Raw genomic sequence first — 18,041 nt, 5'->3', positions numbered from 1 at the left:
TGCTTCAGCATCACCTTACTACTCCCTTCCCCCAAGCTGGATTTATTTTTTTCCCTAATTTATGAAACAATTTTTAAAAACATACTTTAATCTTTCAAGTTTCTTATTTATGCACCTTTATTAGAGTGCTGGCTGAATTTTATATTTGTACTCATTTGTTGTCTGGGAGGGTGAACTGAACAATCTTAGACCCTTCTCACATGTCAGACTAAACAGCAATTTTATACTTGTGACAGCTTTGAGTAAAAAGAGTGTTTCCCTATCAGACATACTTCAATCATAAGAAAGGGCTGATTAGCACAGGCTTCATTATGTTGTGCCTTACTGAACTGTAAAACTATCACTGTTAAAATTTTATACGGTGCTAGAGGGTCAGCATGATGTCATATTAATAGGCTGATCCAAGAAGGACCTATTTCAGTCACATACCAGGGTTATATAGCTGAACAAAGAGGCAAATCAATACCCAAAGCAGTTGATACAAAAAATGTCAACAATTGCTAAGCTTAACAAGTTACCTGTATAATGACAAACAGCAAAAATGCAAATTAAAGAATGGTTTAGAGTATAAATTTAAATATAGAACTGATGTATTAGAATACAAATTTGACATGAATCAGATGCTAACGATGTAATTTTTATATACAAAGTTAGAGTATAAGACAGACATGGGAGTGGAAGGGGGAGGGAAGGGCGTGGGCAAGGGGTAAGTGTATAATTGGTAAAAGGAGGGAAGTATATACAGGGAGGCATGGAAGTTATGAGGGAGGTGGTTGGGAAAGGTGTGTGCAGGAGGATCTTTCTTTTGGAAATATCTTCAGTTTGCTATGAAACTCATTGGTGATTTCACTGTTTCTAATATACTGCAGGACAGCACTGTATAGCTTAAGATTGAGTATTGAACAGCAATGCTGAAGGAGAGTTGGAATGTCTAAACAACAAGGGCATTACTGGACTGTGATATGAGGTAGTATGGAGGACACCTTGTGGTAAAGATTTGAAGTAAGTTGTGGAGATATGTTAAATATGAGAATTTTATAGGTAACAGTAACAGCCAGATGGCAAAACTGACAGATGCACTTTGATGCTCATGTTTAAGGAAGAATTTGATAGACTTTGTGAACATTTTAATTTTAAGCAGAGGCATAGGGAAATAAGGGAGGCCGTAGTCTAGTTGGGACTGAAGTATGTCTTTAGTGAGTACATTGTAGATTCTGAGGATGAGGAAACAAAAAAGATTGTATCAACAAAAGTGGGATCTGTTGATTTTATTTAGTTTTTTTTTAAATCATCCTTAATAAACATGACAATTTAAAAAAAAGTGACATAGGTGCATGTACAGTAACAGAAGAGAAGCAAACCATAATATTTGCATTGTTATGTTGATATAGCATACATATATTTTCTTTTTAACAATTTGCATTCGCTCCAATATTACACAAATTGATCAATTCCTGCCTTCCCTTAAAATTCACTCCGCTTCTTGAATATTATTAAGCATTTATTGTCCCGTCAGATTCCATTTATCTCTATGTAATTTGTTCTTCCTGTTTTCTAAAGAACCCATCCCTGATTCTTTCATCTCCTTTACAGTATTTAATACTCATACCTTTCAACCTGGAAACACTAATTAACATAACATTTGCATGCATAATCATGAAACCCCACCCACACCAATGGAATTGTGGGATACCAACATAAAGATTGAAGTGACTAAATAATACTAATTGGAATACATTTGAATTTCAGACTTCATATCCTTTAGAAAATACATAATAATGCAACAACTGTTATTCTAGCAACTATCTGAGTTTACAGGAGCAATATTTAAAATATGTTCCTATTTCTGAGCCTTTGTCCCATGATTATTTTTGGCTTGTCCAGATTTCTTGTTCTGAGAGATTGATAGGTATGACCAAGTAATAGACAGTGCCTCTAATACCTTATTTCAAGCAGCAATGGGAAAAGCCAAAATTAATCAGGGTCCAGGAGACATAATGTGCAAAATGCGAAACAGATTATTCTAGATGTCAGTTATTAACATGAAGGTTTGCAGTTGCACAATATGGAGTTTATTGTCGTATGCATTTCCATAAGGCATCCCAAAGTACAATATATTTAGCATGTTTTGAATTTAAACTTTAACATCAGTATGAAATAAAGTAATAACCATTCATTACAGGTATAGCTAGCAAATTCATTTACACAAAGCCAAAAAATAATGGTGGAATGAGTCAAAGACCCCAAATCAGGGCACAGCGAAAACTTAAACAGTAAAATTTAACAGTATATGTTTTACAGTGTAACAATATAATTGGTATGAATTTCATACAGATATAGAAATGTGTACAAAAGTATGAAAATGATATATCAGTGTGGTATAAATTGAAGCAGACAGTAAAATGACACAACCCCAAAAGGGTGGCCTAATGGTGAAGGTGTTTCCCTTACAAACACAAGGTGCAGGGTTTGAGTCTCACATAGATAGTACCCCAAAAAGGCAAACCCCCATTTCTCGGTCACCCACATCCCCCGGAATCTCTTTTAAAGTTTTTTTGTCTATTCCTTCTAGCATGTCGAGGGATCAGTTGCTAGTGTCCTCTCCTGCTCAGCTGGTGAACCTGGGAATATTGAGGCAATGTTACAATTGCCTCATGTACACAGACAACCCTCTCCTCCTCCCACAAAACACAAATACATGCGAGAGATGCAACTATACGGCCAAACTGGAGGCTGAGCTCTCTCAACATAGGACTGGCAAGACCAGACAGGAGGAGAAGGTTACTACACACACTATAGACCCAGTCTCACATAGTACCATCACAACCTCAAATCATACACATAAACACACAAAGACATACTCGGAGGCTCTGATCAAAAATCTACCAAAACAGCAGAGGCCATCAAAGCAGACACCCAAACAACCACCACCTCAGAACACAACACCTGCAACACATAGACCTCACAGTCAGAGTGTCAAACAGTCACAGCCCTTAAGGCCAAACACAATGCCAGACACACTAGTCATTGGTGACTCCATAGTCAGACACACTGACGTCCCACTCACCAGACTGAGTAAGGAGAGAGTTACAGTAAGCTGCCTGTCGGGCGCTAGAATCCGCCACATAATGCAAGCACTCAGGTCTCTCAACAGCAGGTACAAATATGACTCAGTCATTGTCCACGCTGGTGTAAACGACCTGAGACGTACCTCCTTGGACTACATGAAAAGAGACATTGAGGAGCTCTCTGATTATGTAGCCCAGGCAGGTATGTCCCTGACCTTGAGCAGTATCCTACCTTCACCAAGAATGATGCCAGAATACAGAGATAAGATGATCAGCTTTAACAATTGGCTTAAACTCTGGTGTCATTCAAAGGGGATCGAATGTGTGTCTACCTGGGAAGACATGGTGGACAAGCCACGGTGGTTGGCAAGGGAGGGCTTGCACCTGTCACCCTGGGATTCGGATATTGGCAAGGCTCTTGACACCCCATAGTGCCTTTTTAGGCAAGGCTCAAATTCTAAACCTACCACCCTAGAACACAAAAAAGGAAAAAAACTAAGGGTAATGCTGCTCAATGCCAGAAGTCTAAATCTCAAAATGCACGCACTCGAGGCACTTCTCAGTATGGAGAACATCGATGTCTGTGCTGTGACAGAAACCTGGTTCAAGGCTCCTGAGAGCACCCCAGCACTATCAGGTTTTACCTCATATCATGCGTTCCGACCCCAAAATCCGGACAATACCAAGAAAGGAGGTATCCATATTCATCAGGACACCCACACCTCAAGACTGGTGGCAATGCACGATGCATCGGAGACCATCCAGGTGCAATTAACCATAGGCAAGACTGCTCTGCAAATTGTAGCATGTTACAGGCCACCCTCACAAACTCAGGAACCTCACATGGCTTTCCTGAAAACACTGGAGGGGATAAATGTATCTCCAAACACCATCATACTAGGTGACTTCAATTACCCTAATATAGACTGGGAACACTACTCGAGCCCAAACACCCTAGCCCAAAAGTTCCTGGAATTCATAAACTCAAATGCCATGGAACAACTAGTCACCATCCCCACAAGAGGAGAAAACATACTTGATCTCATCATCACGAACATGGGAGCACAATGTTCAACACCGGATGTATACCCCTCACTGGTGAGATCAGATCACAAACTAATCTCGCTGGAGGTCCTCATCCCACCACCACCTGAAATAAAAAAGACCACAGTAAAGAACTTCTCGAAAGCTGACTTCACACTTCTAAAGACTAGTGTGGTCTCCTTTAAGGCCCCCGAGCCGGCGGAAAACAGTATTCAAGCCACTGAATCACTTACAAATGCCTTCTACCAGCACCTGCAGGACTGCATGGATAAGGCAATCCCAAGCAAAACAAAGACTCGTTGTACCAAAGGCAAGCGTCCAGTCTGGTGGACCCCAGCCATAAACAAACTCTACAACAAAAGGAGGAAGCTACTACAAGATAGAGCAAAATCCTTAAAAGGTAAGACACCTTTGATCACTATAAGTACAAAACTAAGAGCTCTCATAAAATCATCCAAAGCAAATTTTGAGAGAAAAATAGCTAAAAGGCTCAAAAGACAATCATAAGGCCTTCTTTAGCTATGTTAGAAACCTGGGAGGAAACTCCCAGATATGCTCAGAACTAGTTCAAAATGATATGAAGATTACTGATCCTACAGACATTGCCAACATACTGGCTGACAGGTTCAGTGCAAACTTCTCCCCTCCCCCCCAAAAGGAGAGATATCTATACCAAACGATTGCAGCCCTCCAAACATCTCTAACGCCCAAGTGAGAACTGCTCTCTCCAAAGCAAAAAACACAGCATCCATGGGACCTGATGGTGTCCCCGGCTGTGTGCTCCACGAACTCAACGAGGAATTAAACCCACAGCTAGGACAGCTGTTTAATCATAGTCTCACCTCTGGATACGTACCCAGGGAGTGGCGCACTGTGACTGTGGTCCCACTTCACAAAGGCGGTGCCTCCACAGACCCGGGAAATTACCGGCCCATTAGCTTGACAAGCCTTATCTGCAAAGCCATGGAGAGGATCATAATGGACCTCATAAATAAAGACATAGGGAATTTGCAGACTTTGGATCCAACCCAGTTTGGCTTTGTCAAAGGCAGATCATGCCTTTTAAACTTGGTTGACTTTTTCGAAACAGTCACCAAAGCCATTGATGAGGGAAAGGCAGTCCATACAGCCTACCTCGATCTGGCGAAGGCCTTGATACAATACCCACGTTTCTTTTTTATGCACCTTTATTAGAGTGCTGGCTGAATTTTATATTTGTACTCATTTGTTGTCTGGGAGGGTGAACTGAACAATCTTAGACCCTTCTCACATGTCAGACTAAACAGCAATTTTATACTTGTGACAGCTTTGAGTAAAAAGAGTGTTTCCCTACCAGACATACTTCAATCATAAGAAAGGGCTGATTAGCACAGCTTCATTATGTTGTGCCTTACTGAACTGTAAAACTATCACTGTTAAAATGTTATACGGTGCTAGAGGGTCAGCATGATGTCATATTAATAGGCTGATCCAAGAAGGACCTATTTCAGTCACATACCAGGGTTATAAAGCTGAACAAAGAGGCAAATCAATACGCAAAGCAGTTGATACAAAAAATGTCAACAATTGCTAAGCTTAACAAGTTACCTGTATAATGACAAACAGCAAAAATGCAAATTAAAGAATGGTTTAGAGTTCAAATTTAAATATAGAACTGATGTGTTAGAATACAAATTTGACATGAATCAGACGCTAACGATGTAATTTTTATATACAAAGTTAGAGTATAAGACAGACATGGGAGTGGAAGGGGGAGGGAAGGGCGTGGGCAAGGGGTAAGTGTATAATTGGTAAAAGGAGGGAAGTATATACAGGGAGGCATGGAAGTTATGAGGGAGGTGGTTGGGAAAGGTGTGTGCAGGAGGATCTTTCTTTTGGAAATATCTTCAGTTTGCTATGAAACTCATTGGTGATTTCACTGTTTCTAATATACTGCAGGACAGCACTGTATAGCTTAAGATTGAGTATTGAACAGCAATGCTGAAGGAGAGTTGGAATGTCTAAACAACAAGGGCATTACTGGACTGTGATATGAGGTAGTATGGAGGACACCTTGTGGTAAAGATTTGAAGTAAGTTGTGGAGATATGTTAAATATGAGAATTTTATAGGTAACAGTAACAGCCAGATGGCAAAACTGACAGATGCACTTTGATGCTCATGTTTAAGGAAGAATTTGATAGACTTTGTGAACATTTTAATTTTAAGCAGAGGCAAAGGGGAATAAGGGAGGCCGTAGTCTAGTTGGGACTGAAGTATGTCTTTAGTGAGTACATTGTAGATTCTGAGGATGAGGAAACAAAAAAGATTGTATCAACAAAAGTGGGATCTGTTGATTTTATTTTGTTTTTTTTTAAATCATCCTTAATAAACATGACAATTTAAAAAAAGTGACATAGGTGCATGTACAGTAACAGAAGAGAAGCAAACCATAATATTTGCATTGTTATGTTGATATAGCATACATATATTTTCTTTTTAACAATTTGCATTCGCTCCAATATTACACAAATTGATCAATTCCTGCCTTCCCTTAAAATTCACTCCTCTTCTTGAATATTATTAAGCATTTATTGTCCCGTCAGATTCCATTTATCTCTATGTAATTTGTTCTTCCTGTTTTCTAAAGAACCCATCCCTGATTCTTTCATCTCCTTTACAGTATTTAATACTCATACCTTTCAACCTGGAAACATCAAAAATCTGGACAAAGGCCCATGAAAAGTAGGTACAACTGGCCAAAAACCGGGACACTAATTAACATAACATTTGCATGCATAATCATGAAACCCCACCCACACCAATGGAATTGTGGGATACCAACATAAAGATAGAAGTGACTAAATAATACTAATTGGAATACATTTGAATTTCAGACTTCATATCCTTTAGAAAATACATAATAATGCAACAACTGTTATTCTAGCAACTATCTGAGTTTACAGGAGCAATATTTAAAATCTGTTCCTATTTCTGAGCCTTTGTCCCATGATTATTTTTGGCTTGTCCAGATTTCTTGTTCTGAGAGATTGATAGGTATGACCAAGTAATAGACAGTGCCTCTAATACCTTATTTCAAGCAGCAAGGGGAAAAGCCAAAATTAATCAGGGTCCAGGAGACATAATGTGCAAAATGCGAAACAGATTATTCTAGATGTCAGTTATTAACATGAAGGTTTGCAGTTGCACAATATGGAGTTTATTGTCGTATGCATTTCCATAAGGCATCCCAAAGTACAATATATTTAGCATGTTTTGAATTTAAACTTTAACATCAGTATGAAATAAAGTAATAACCATTCATTACAGGTATAGCTAGCAAATTCATTTACACAAAGCCAAAAAATAATGGTGGAATGAGTCAAAGACCCCAAATCAGGGCACAGTGAAAACTTAAACAGTAAAATTTAACAGTATATGTTTTACAGTGTAACAATATAATTGGTATGAGTTTCATACAGATATAGAAATGTGTACAAAAGTATGAAAATGATATATCAGTGTGGTATAAATTGAAACAGACAGTAAAATGACACAACCCCAAAAGGGTGGGAGGGTGGCCTAATGGTGAAGGTGTTTCCCTTACAAACACAAGGTGCAGGGTTTGAGTCTCACAAGGGATAATTGGCTAGGCTTAAAATGGCTCACAAGGGCAGTTAGCTTAGTACTTACCTATGAACTATGAACTATGAACTATGAACAATATGCTGGCAAAGATAAGACAGCATAAATTACTGCAAAAAAGTTAGGGATACCAGGTAGCTACTACAGAGCGACAAATCATCAGTAAAACGTATATAATGGATAATGTTAAAATAGCAAGAAAGAACATGCACACATAAAAAGTAAAGACACAATTAAAAACAAAAAGGGTCAGTCAAATAGCAGACAAATGGAATGTCAAAGACAGGAAAACAGGGGAATGAAAGCTGATAGGAGCAGGCAGAGCAGAAGGACAAACACCATGAAACAACCAGAAGCAGAAATCAGACAAGGGCATCTTATGGGAAAATATCTGGCAAAAGAACATGGCAAGTAAGGACAACTAAATGACAACAAGCAGAAATTTGCCGGTGGGGTTTCATGCAAAGAAATGTAATGGTGGCAGGATACCAACAAGGATTTAATAAGCAAGGAATATAATAAGGTATGTCAAAGCACCCATGAGGCTATACAGAGCTGTATAAGCCAGAAGCACAAATAAATTCAAGACAGCATGCACAAGTAAATGTAGAAAGCCATGTGCACAGTCACACGCATACACACACACACACACACACACACACACACACACACACACACACACACACACACACACACAATCCACAGAGGTTTCTACACATGACTGACAGAAGTGGAAACTGCACCTAAATTCAACAGTGCTGGGCTGTTGACCATGCTATCCAATACAAATTCAAAGAGGAAGGCTGTTGTGCCTTTACTTGAAGCTCTACAGCATCTCTGTTTTGTGTGTACTCATCTACCAACCAAGGGATACTCCTGGCATCTATTTTTGGTCCTCACAAGACAGGACACAGGAGCTGTAGACAGTAAGACTCACAGCCAGTAATCTCACCTTTTCAGTCCTTTTTTGGAAAACATTCATACCAGGTAAACTCCCATTGCCTTACTTATCAGTTCTACATCACATAAAAGACTTACACTGAGATAAGCTTTATCGTGCACACTATTTTTGTTGGTTTGCATCCATCATCTCGTACATGTTTTTTTTCTTTTTCTCTGTTCTTTTTCTTAATCTCAACCAACAGTAATTCATTTCCTTTGCACTTTATCTGTTTTAGCTGAAGTTCTCCTTATGCATTTTAATCTGTAACCACTTAACATCCATCCTTAAAACCTGGTACAGTTATTATTTTACACTTGTCCTGCAGCTGTTGCATGCATTTGTCCTTAACCATATTACCTGTTTTACTCATTTGCCTTGGCCTGTGTGGTACCCTATTGGTTTACAATATTTTTATAAACTTTTATTAGTCTGCATAATACTCTTTTGATAACTATTTATAGTGCTGTTGGCCATGATTTGCCCTTTTGGCATTGTGTTGTTGTTATATGTATGTAGTTTGAAATTTCTCTTTGGTATTTTGAAACTTCTTTATGCTATTCATCTGTTTATGACAAACTTTTTGTGTGCACTTATTGGCAATGTCTGTGTATTTAGTTGTCTATAAATCTAGCTCTTCATTTGATGTTCCCCACTATAACAACTATATTTCAAGATTTTTAGCAGGCTAATCAACTATCATAAACTACATTATAGGACTCGGATAGCACATTCTCCCACCATAGAGTTAGAGTCTGTTCTTACCCTTCCTTTGATACACTATTAGCCATGTACCAAGAGTCTTGTGTTTACTGGCAATCCTTCACAAATATATTACGTACACACTTGTGAGAGATGCAAATTTTTATTTAAACTGATGCTTTCTCTACACCAGATGCTGCCAGTTAACTGCAAAACAAAACCACACCTACATATACTGATGTAATTAAAACATTCTTGCCCTAGATCTCAGGCAACCAGCTAGTAAACCTCACATCAAGAGGTTTTCTGGTTTGATTCTTGGCTGGGGTACCTTTGTGTAGAGTCTGCATGTCCCTCCTATGACCCTGTGGGTTTTCCCTGTGTGTTCCTGTTTCTTCCCATACTCCAGAAATATGCAGGAGGTGGACTGGACACTTTAAATTGGTGGTAAGTGGTATGGAACAATAACTGCAGCAGGGCTAGCCACCCAGCAGAGTTAACATTGGCTCTAGATGATTGTCACTGTTGAAGTACTTGACTAACAGAAACGTGAATTGCTATGATTATGTGCCTGGACCTTTAAGGTCCACTAGACATATAGTAAACTCTAGTAAACTTTTAGTTATTGGCAGTTTCATTATGGAAATATACAGACACTGTATTTATTAGATATAGCAACACTAAATCCACATATGCAGAGGCCCTTAACTGTAACCTGCCCAAGCAACAAAGACCTCTGAAGCTGAAACGCAAACAAACACCAATCACAACCAATGTGTCACATAGTTCACAACACCAGTGTGCCACCCAGCAACAGCCCCTAAGGCAAGACAATGTACCTAACACTTTAGTCATAGGTGACTCTATAGTCCGGCACACTGATGTCCCTATCACCAGGTTGAATAAGGAGAAAATTACAGTCAGATGCCTGTCGGGTGCCAGGAACCGCCACATAACGCATGCACTCAAGTCACTCCACAACAAGTACAAATATGACTCTGTCATTGTCCATGATGGAGTGAATGACTTGAGACATACCTCCCTGGACTACATGAAAAGAGACATGGAAGAGCTCTCAGATCATGTGGCCCAGGCAGGTATGACCCTAGCCCTGAGTAGCATCCTGCCTTCGCCCAGAATGATACCACAATATAAGGATAAAATGATTGACTTCAACAATTGGCTAAGCTTATGGTGTCATTCAAAGGGGATCCAGTATCTGTCTGCCTGGGATGACATGATTGACAGGCCACGATGCTTTGCCAGAGATGGTCTGCACCTGTCGCCCTGGGATTCAGGTTACTGGCTAAGGCTCTTGCCACCCTATAGTGCCTTTTTAGGCAAACTTCAAAGGACAAAACCACCACCGTAACAGGTACAAGCATGCAAAATCTGAAGGTAATGCTACTCAATGCTAGAAGTCTAAACCTCAAAATGCACTCTCTCGAGGCACTGCTAAAATGGAGAACATCGATATCTGTGCAGTAACTGAGACCTGGTTCAAGGCTCCAGAGAGCACCCCTGCAATACCAGGCTACAACTCTTACCACACTTTTGGCCACCAAACCAGGACCGAAACACTAAAGGTGGAGGAGTGTCAATATTCACCAAGGATATTCACACCACCAGGCTAGTTGGCCAACACAATGTGTCTGAAATTCTCCAAGTGCAACTAACACTAGGTAAGACTGCAATCCAAATTGTAGCTTGCTACAGATCCCCACCATACCCCAAGATTCTCACTACACCTTTCTAAACATACTGGAAAATATTAAGATAGAACCAAACACCCTAATACTGGGTGATTTTAACTACCCTGCCATTAACTGGGAAAACTACTCATGTCCCAACACCTTTGCAACGGTTCTTGGAATTCATAAATTCCAATGCCCTGGATCAACTAATCCATAGTCCCACCAGGGCTCCAATATCCTAGACCTGGTCATTACCAACATGGGAAATCAATGCTCCATACCTATGGTCACCCCTCGTTAGTCAGGTCTGACCATAAGCTAATCACCCTTAACATCCACATCCCACCCCCCAGTAAAGAAACCACCATAAAAAAACTTCTCCAAAGCCAACTTCATGCTACTCAAGTCAGAAGTGACAAACTTCATGACACCCATGCAGATGGGAACTGAAAGTTCAACTGCTGAATCCTACACTAAGGCACTGTACAAGCACATCCACTCATGCATGAATCGTGCCATCCCAAATAGAACCAAAATGCTCTCATCCAAAAAGGAAGCCAATCTGGTGGTCCCCTGCCATAAACAAACTTTACAACAAAAGGAAGAAACTTTTGCAGAAAGAGGAAAATCCCAGGATGCAAAAACTCCCTTACTAGCCTCAGTAAGAAACTGAGATGCCTCATAAAATCCTCCAAAGCTAGTTACGAAAATAAAATTGCCAAAGATTCCAAAGACAACCACAAAGCATTCTATAACTATGTCAAGAATCTAAATGGCAATGCTCAGATCTGCTCTGAGCTAAAACAGAATGGCATTAAATATACTGATCTGAAGGATATTGCCAATATCCTGGCAGATCGATTCAGTGCCAACTTCACCCCTCTCACCCCTAAATGGCCCATCTCAATACCGGAAGATTGCCAAATTCCAGTAATAACGGCCACACAGGTACAAAACACACTCTCTAAAGCCAAGAATACAGCATCCATGGGACCAGATGACATCCTGGGCTGTGTACTACATGAACTACAATATGAACTGGCACCTCACCTAAGTGTCATGTTTAATCATAGCCTCACCTCAGGTTTCATGCCCACTGAGTGGCGCAGAGCTACAGTTATCCCAATCCACAAGGGGGATCCACCTTGGATCCCGGAAACTACCATCTCATCAGTCTGACAAGCCTTATCTGCAAGGCCATGGAGCGTATTATCATGGAGCTTATAAACAAAGATATTGGCAACCTTCAAACACTGGACCCCACCCAGTTTGGGTTTGTGAAGGGCCGATCTTGTCTCCTGAACCTGATTGACTTCTTTGAATCAGTCTCCAGAGCCATGGACAAGGGTAAGGTGGTCCACACAGCCTATCTAGACCTTGCCAAGGCCTTTGACACCATCCCCCACTCTGGAATCATAGATAAACTTACTAAGTTGGGCATTAATCCCTATGTCACCCAATGGGTTGCTAAATGGCTTACTGATAGAACCCACACTGTAAAAGTAGCTGACTCCAAATCCAGCTCCAGACAAGTGACAAGTGGAGTACCTCAGGGTTCAGTCCTGGGGCCGCTCTTGTTTGGCATCTACTTCTCTGAAGTACAGGTCAAAACTAAGGGACTCTGGCTAACAAAGTTTGCAGATGACTGCAAACTGGGAGCCATTACTGAATCCCCAAATGATGTGGATACTCTACAAAGGGCCTTACAGAAACAGATGCTTGGTGCCAGAGCCATGGGCTCAAGCTCAATGCCAAGAAATGTATTGTTGTCCCCTTTGGGAAAAAACATGTATCCATGTATTACCATATAGGTGGCAGTACACTAAACACAGAAAGTGTGATAAGAGACTTAGGGACACAGGTGGACAGTGGTCTCACCTTCGATAACCACATCGCCACAACAGTCAGGAAATCCTTCTATGTGGCACACCTCATCACGAAGGGCTTTTCATCCAGAAAAAAGGAGGTCATTGTCCCACTGTACTCATCCCTCATTAGACCCATTATAGAATACAATGCCCCATTTGGTATGTACCTCTCAAGACATCTGTAACAACTGGAAGGCCTCAGAAATACCTCACTAAAAGAATCACAGGCCTAAAGCAGATGCCTTCGCTGACTGCCTTAAAAACTCCAGCTATACTCTGTCACATATCGTCTACTCAGAGGCGATCTCTGCTTAACATACAAGGCCATGTCAAACCCAGAGCTGTTGGACATGCTACACTTAAAGAAATCCCAATCCCTCAGAGCTACACGCTCCAGGGATCTAAACCTTGTCATCACAATAAACAAAACATGCTGGAGGGATAGGTTCCTGACCCAGAGACTCCCCAGACTCTGGAATAGATTGCCCATACATGGCAAGCAGAGTGCCTCTTTGGACCTCTTCAAGAGGAACCTTGACGATTGGATGGGAGAAATGAAATTCACCCCAGGGATCACGTCAGTCAGGGGTCCAGGAAAGTAAATAATGTGGGAAGAAATAGCCAGGGAATTGTTATGGCTAGGCTTGTATAGGCCCTAGGGCTGATAGCCTAGTACCAACCTATGAACCTAAGAATGAACAATTAGAAGGTGAAAGTGAGATGCCTCTACTAGAATTACATTTCACTAGGGTTCTTGGCACCTTTCACCATTGCAAATATGAATATAACCTCATACTTTATCATGTGGGTATGAATTATACTAGACATTCCATCATAATGGAGATGTGGAGAATGTAACTGCCCTAGTGTTGAGCAGCATTCTACATTCTCTGAGCATGACACCAAAATCCAATGAAAAAATAATCAGATTTAGTAATTGGATGGTTAATTGATGTCATTACAGGGGGATCTGGTGTATGTTTGCTTGGGAAGAGATAGCCAACAGTCTCAACTGCTTCACCAGGGATAGACTTCACCTCTCATCTCAGGGCTTTTGCATGCTGATTATAACTTTTGCTGCACCAGTGTGACTTTTTATTAAGCAATGCTCAACTTAATGACCATTCCCACCTAGAATATTCTAACTAACACAATATTAAGGTAGCACTGTTTAGTGCTAGAAGCTTAAATAATAAACATGTCAGAACTTGAGTCCTTCCTTGCCCTCAAAGACATTCATATTTGTGTAGTAACTGAAACTTTTTCCACTGTAATGGGAGCTCTCCCTGATTACCTGCATTCAGCACCTATCATACATTCAAGTTTTCTTGATGTGGAAAGGAATTTCCATATTTATTCATAGCCCATATCATCTTACTGAAGTCCTAGTAACACTTAATAAAACCAACTACCACGTTATTGCCAATTTTCAATCCCCATCCATTTTCCCAACAGAACATAATGCGTACTTAACTCAGATTGAGAAGCTAACCATAATCCAAATACTTTTTTTCATGGGAGAAAGCTAACCATAATCCAAATACCTTTTTTCATGGAAAATTTTAACAACTTCTCCATCAACTGGCTAACCATCAATAAATTTGTTCAGAGATTTCTCAATTTTATAAATGCTAACTACTCAGACCTTATAGTCCCCTTTCCAGTCGGAGCTGCTGGCCTTCTAGATACTGTCCCAACCTGTACTATTCCTCAGTTCACTTCTTCCCTTGTCAAATCCAGACATCTTGCTATGACTTTCACCCTTAAAACCTCCTTTGCAAACCACAAGACTCCTGCTACATTTCGGGGTTGCTCTAAGACTGCCTTCTTGCAATTCCCTGACCTTCTTGATAAGCAGAAATGATGTAATCCCCCCAGATAAGCCCAACCATGATGCACCTGCATACACCTATGAATTGTATTCCCATTTTGGTAGGTGTATTGAGGTATCTGGTCCCACCTACCATAAACGCAATGGTAAGTTTAAAAGTCAATATGTATGGGGGATCAGCAAACTTTACAACAAAAGGAAAAAACTTCAAGTGATCATTAATAAAGATTTATAATAAATCTCCTCTCACCCAGAAAAAACTGTGGTAAAAAAAACCTCTAAACCACACCAGTAAAAAGTTTAATGTCAGCTATGAATTTCAGGTTAGCACCACTTTTAAAGACAATCACATGGCTTTCTTTAGTATATTAATAAACTCAGAAATAACACATATTAACTCATGGAGCTTATATCTAATATTTCCTCCTAATCTGACACTGAAGCCATTGTCAATATCTTCACTGAAAAATTTAGTCAAAATTTCACTGTACCTACTACTCACATTCTTTTCTACATCCCCCCAAATCACCCTGCCTTAAATCACCTTGGACTGGCCACGTTTTGCACTATCCAAAACCAAGAAAACTAGTTCCAGGGGTCCCAATACATTAGCAGTTGTCTGTTGACACATGTTAAGCACGACACAGCCTAACGTTACTTAGCCTTCTTAGAGTATACCTCCCTGCAGGTTATTTTCCAGATGTGTTTAAGATTGGCAATGTGGCACCTTTGCACAAGAGTGGCCTCCACAATTGACTCCAGTAATTAAATACCTGCTTTTCTCATTAATTTTGTTTGTAAAGTAATGGAACATTTAACTATCGAGCTAATTAACTATGATATGGGAAACCTCCAATCATTTGACCCATCCATCTGATTTGTAAAACACAGATCGTGTCTGATCATCCAAGCTGCCTTCTTTTGAAAGGTTCACTAAGACTTTGAATGTGGGTCAGTCTGTCTATACCACTTTCCTTGACCTTGCCAGGGACTTCAACACCATCTGATATGCAAGTATTATTTATAAACTCCTTCAGCTTTGTATTAACCTGTATGTAGTCCACTGGACAGCTAACTGGCTTACCAATAGAACTCACATTGTTAAGGTTGTGAGTACATCTTCTTTTCTGGCATATGCCACCTCACATCAAGAGTGGTGTCTCACAATGTTCCATCCTCTTCTTCCTCCTCTTTGCCATATATTTCTCTGATGTGAAAGCTGAAGTCAAAGATCAGTGCCTAAGCAAATGTGCTGACAACTGCAGAACGGATGTAAATGCCAAAACCCCTTTTGATACTCAGATTGTTTTCCAAGGGCTAAAGCAGACCAGTACCTGGTGTGTTAATCATGGGTTCACTCTTAAACCATAGTAGAAACCCCCTCATAAGTGTGGATGCAGTCATTAGAGATCTTGGTACTTATGTTGATAATGAGCTTTTCTTTGATTACCATGTCTCAGTTGTATTGCAAAATTCCTTTTACTTGGCACAATTTATTCTTCAGGGTACCTTCAGTAGGTTTAAAGAAGTCGTAGTTCCATTGTTTTCAGTCTTTATTTAACTTATCGAATATAATGCCATGCTTGACATCATCATCATCATCAACAACCCCCTTTTTCCCATTTTCCATATGGGGTTAGGGTGACGTGTTAACTGTTGCCATCTCTATTCAGTGCCACACTCCTGCCTTCTTCAACACTCATGCCTGACTGTCGCAGGTCCTCTCTCACACAATCCATCCACCTCTTTCCTAGACACCCTTATTTCCTCTTGCTTTCTTCCTGTCTGTCTCAAATGTTATTCACCAGATTGTCTTCTGCTTTTCTGCACATGTACCCAAATCTCTGCAATTTATTTATTTTATTTATTTACATTTGTTTACTGGGAAATTCCAACTGGAGGCAGGTCCTTTTTCAACGGATGCCCAGGGATAAAAGCTCCACATCATGTACATGATAAACAGAGATACAAAGTTGCAGCAATAGTAAACAACATTGCAGGTTGTTGGCTTTAATGCAATAACAAGATACTGATTATCAACAGTATATACAGTAAATGTTGCAAGTTAAGATAGTTTCTTGTCGTTTATAATATTAGTAACAAAGTTGTCAGACAAGATTTTAAAGTATGTAAAGACAACTAGCTAATTCTGACTGGTTAGTAGTGGCAGTAGTATAGTTGGGTTAAGAGTCTAGGTGGGGGGGTAAGGGTGGGGGTGTTAGTCTGGATTAGAACAAGGACAAAGCCACTGCAGATTTAAGTGGAATTTGAGCGCAGTCTTGAAAAGGCTGCTGGAAGGTAGAGTAGTTAGACAGTGGAAGATTGTTCCAAAGTTTAGAGATGGTACATGAAAGTATGGCTTCTCCTGCTGAGTTTTTGAGTTTGATAACAGTGAGTTGATTTTTGTTGCTTGATCTTTGGGGCCTAGTGGAGTGATAGGGTTGGAGAAGGGTTTGAAGGGAAGGGATGTTATGGGGGTGGTTAATAAGTTTATGAGCGAGGGTGAGTTGATTAAAGTGAAGGAGTTGTGGGAGTTCTAGCCTGTTTAGTTCTTTGAGGGAGATACAATGATGGCTGCGGTAGGAGGTTCCAGTGGCAAATTTAGCAATTTTGTTGTAACAAGCATCCAGCTGTCTATCTAAGGTTGGTAAGTATGGGGGATGCATACAGTAAGGTGGAGATTAGCTGCAAATTGGCTATGGAGATTCTAGCCTCCTTGGTTAGGAATTGGTGGCTTCGATACAATGCATCAAGTTTCTTGTGAACTTTTTTTATTGTGAGAGATATGTGGGTGTCAAATCTAAGTTTGTTGTCTATTTCCACACCGAGTAATTTTGTGTGTTCTGATGGAGAGGTAATGGTATTGTCTTTGGCGAGAATGTTGAAGTGGGGGGTGTTTTGGGTGGCTTTGAAAGGTTGGAACAGGAGAAGTTTTGTCTTACTTGGGTTGAGTATGAGCTGACCACTGGATAGCCAGCTTTCTACAGAAGAGAATGATTCCTGTGTGATTTGTTGTAGTTCTGGTACAGTGGGGGCAGAGCAGATGAGAGTAAAGTCATCCGCATACTGTATAAGAGATGCTTGTGTGGTGGTAGTATGTAGGTTGTTAGTGAAAAGTGAGAATAGCAGAGGGCCAAGGATAGACCCTTGGGGAACTTTGAGAGTAACTGGGAGGCAAGGTGATAGGTTATCATCCCAGATTACTGATTGCTGGCATCCATGTAGATAGCTGTGGAACCAGTTGCAGGCTGAATGTGAGAATGGGAGGTTG

This window comes from Protopterus annectens, chromosome 1.part2 (genome assembly GCF_019279795.1).
Source record: "Protopterus annectens isolate FY-2018-M chromosome 1.part2, PAN1.0, whole genome shotgun sequence".
Classification (NCBI taxonomy): Eukaryota; Metazoa; Chordata; order Ceratodontiformes; family Protopteridae; genus Protopterus; species Protopterus annectens.
The sequence above is the reverse complement of the archived record's forward strand: the minus strand, read 5'-3'. Positions refer to the sequence as shown.